A 3,174-nucleotide genomic window follows, 5' to 3' on the forward strand; every position below is an offset into this window, starting at 1 on the left:
GCTCCCCAAGCACCCACATGCCTGAAACCCGGACTTCTGCTCTCCTCTTTCCTATCTTATCTGTCCAAAAGCTGAGCGAAGACAGAACAGCAGAACAGAACTTTTTAAATGATTGTTTTTAATGAATCACTCTGATTCAATAAGTAGTTGGCCACATAGTCTTCTGTTACCCCAAACTTCTATTTATTGAACACACTTTCGCCACTCCCCGTGCCAGACACAGGGAAGACCGCGGGCACTCTCCTGCCGTCGCGGCGAGGGCGGACAGTGAACAAGAACCAGCGGCCTGCGGTCAGTGCTGTGAGGATGACAGACGTGGTGGGCCGGGGAGGCAGGTAGGAATGGGTGGGTCAGGCAGGTCTTTCTCTCAGCAGTTGATATTTGAACTGTGACCTGGAGCATGAGACTAAGACTTGTCATTGTCTTTCCTTTTGGCAATTTACAGATGTTTATTTGTAATAAAGTAAATATCAATCTTAAATATCCCACATAAACAAGAAGCTCATTGGGCGGGAGGGGGTCCCTTTTTGAAATTCCACAGCCAGGCGGCTGTGAGACCAAAAAGTGAGAAAAACCACTGCAGTTTGTTCCCAGCCCCGCCTGGGCCCCGCCCTGCTCTGACGTCACAGGCGCCAACCATTGTGACGTAACCGCAAGCCCACCCTACATATACGGGCCCCCGCGGGGCTGAGATTTTGTCCGTTAGAGCCCAGGAAGCTGATTGTGGTGACCTGTTGGCCTTGGACTCACGAGCTTTGTTCTTGCCATTCCTTTGCGAGTGTTTGCTTTTTCCTACTGTATTTGTTTGCCATTGTTTGCATTTTGTTTCTTTTCCTTTATTATTTTCCCTTTTTTAATTTCTCTTATTTGTTTTCCTTTTGGTTTTAGTTTTTATTTATTTCATCTTTTTCATTTTTTTTCTTTTTAGTTTTTGTTCTCATTTTGAAGTTACCATGGCTAGTGACCTTGCAGCCACCGCTGGCCTTTGGGAGTGCTTGATTGGCGACTACAGGCTCCTGCACACCATTGGCAAGGGCTCCTATGCCACGGTGTGGTTGGCCCTGCACTTGCCAACGGGGACAGAGGTGGCTGTCAAAGCCATTAGCAAGAGCAAGGTAACTGACTATTTTCATGAAGTTGATTGCCATAAGTGTCTAAATCACCCAAACATCGCACAGCTATTTGAGGTGATTGGCACTGCGCAGAAATGTTACCTCTTCATGGAGCATGTCAGCGGAGGGAGCTTACAAGACTACCTAGAGAACTGCGGCCCCAGGAGCGAGGCAGCAGCCCGACTCATGTTCCGGCAGCTGGTGTCGGCGGTTCACTACTGCCACCAGAAGAGAGTCGTCCACCGGGACCTCAAGCCAGAAAACATCCTGCTAGACGGTGAGAGAAACCTCAAAATATCAGACTTTGGCTTTGCCAGGGACTTTACAAACTATAAGTTGACAACAGTTTGTGGCACCCCATACTATATGGCCCCAGAGATCGTGCGGGGTCACGCCTATGACGGCCTGAAGGTTGATGTCTGGAGCCTGGGGGTAGTTTTGTATAGGATTCTGGTGGGGAGTTTGCCATTTGAGGGGGTCACGCACGGAGAGCTGAAGAAAAAGGTCCTGAGTGGGAAGTTCTGGGTACCACCCTCCCTATCCAAAGAAGGTCAAAATCTTTTACAAAAGTTACTGACTGTCAGCCCCAGGGAAAGGCCAACGCTGCAAGACATACTACAAGACCCATGGGTGACCATGGGTCAGCAGGAGGAACTGACGCCATACAGCGAGCCGCCCTGGGGCGACCTTGACCGCCAGGTGGTAGACACCATGAATAACATGGGGTTTACCGAGCACCAGATTCAGGAGTCGTTGACCCAGAAGAAATACGACAGGGTCATGGGAACGTACCTTATCCTCAAAACAATGGCCACCAAGATGAAGTATCGCACCATCCAGGTGAGACCCTGCCCCAACCCTGTCTCCAACATCGGGGAGAGTCCAGAAGAGCCTGCCCTTCCCTCCAGCAGTCAGGGGTCGTGGACGACCGCTCCGCCGCCACTGGAATCCATCCTGGCGTCCTGGACCAGCAATTCCCAGTGTGACCCCGGTGGCTCCCCCACCACCTCCAGCCGCGGCAGCACCAGCGAAGCCGGAAGAGCCCCAGAAGGACCCAGCGTTGACAACGGCATCCAGGCTGCACAGCCTGAAGGTGGGACCCCAGGCTCTCCCTCTGGCCCCGGCCAGGGCTGGCGGGGTGTGGCTCGCCGCACCCTCAGGAGGTTCTTAACATGCATGTGCCGTGGGCTGTCCACTCGCAAGTGGCGTCGTAAAAGGACCAGAGTCGCACCAATGTAACTTTTAAAGTTGTGGACGGCCTACGGCACCAGAGGTGGTCACAGACAGCTGCGGTGCTGGCGGTGCCACAAGTACACGCCGTGCGTGCAGGTGTCAGGACCCGGTCCGGTGGACGACGGAATGTGTGCGAGCTGCTGCAGCGTTCTCCGCACGGGATTCATGCCAGGAGGGGATCCCGCATCTCCGTGGACTGTTTTCTCCTGGGGCCCTTCTCCCTCCCCTGCTCTCCTTTGCTCCCACATTTGTGGGGTTCTTAATAAAGTACTTGGTTTTTTCCAAACTTTGTAATAAACTTGATGATTTGATGCAGAAAAAGGTTTTGGATACTTTGTTTCTCATCCTCTCTGCACAGCATTGGGGCTGGGCATACCGTGCTTGAGAAGCGTGTCCTGACGTAGTACCTACTTGGGCTTTACTACGGGAACTCCCAAAGGTTGGGCATGTGGTTTTACAGGGAAAAGGCCCGTGGGTCAACATGGGCCAAGGGGAGGAACTGGGCATGCCGGACAGGTGCAGACACCAGGGCACAGCAAGGGGTGAAGCAGGCGGAGGTCTCGGCTGTCAAGCAGCTGAGAGCCAGGGTGCTCTGTGACACCAGCAGGGACCACCTCTCCTGACCTGTTGGCTTTATTTGATCCCCTCTGGGAGGGTGTCATTGTCAGGGGGTCTCTCCCTTTATACAGTCAGACATGTAAAGCGCTGGAGGAAGAGTGCTCCAGCCTGAGGAACCAGCTGAGCTCAGGGTGGCCAAAGCTTAGGGAGCTGGACTGAGGGCAGCAGCACATGTGGCTGCCTAGGAAGGGCAGAGCTCGTGAGCCATGGG

The 3,174-nt window shown here is 53.3% G+C and overlaps 1 pseudogene; it reads left to right on the forward strand.

The window, feature by feature from the left end:
• The first annotated feature begins 953 nt into the window (after positions 1–953).
• Positions 954–2,351, forward strand: LOC150017964 (MAP/microtubule affinity-regulating kinase 3 pseudogene; annotated as a pseudogene).
• Positions 2,352–3,174: the final 823 nt, after the last annotated feature.

This window comes from Furipterus horrens, unplaced genomic scaffold (genome assembly GCF_987537825.1).
Source record: "Furipterus horrens unplaced genomic scaffold, mFurHor1.1.pri manual_scaffold_2, whole genome shotgun sequence".
Classification (NCBI taxonomy): domain Eukaryota; kingdom Metazoa; phylum Chordata; class Mammalia; order Chiroptera; family Furipteridae; genus Furipterus; species Furipterus horrens.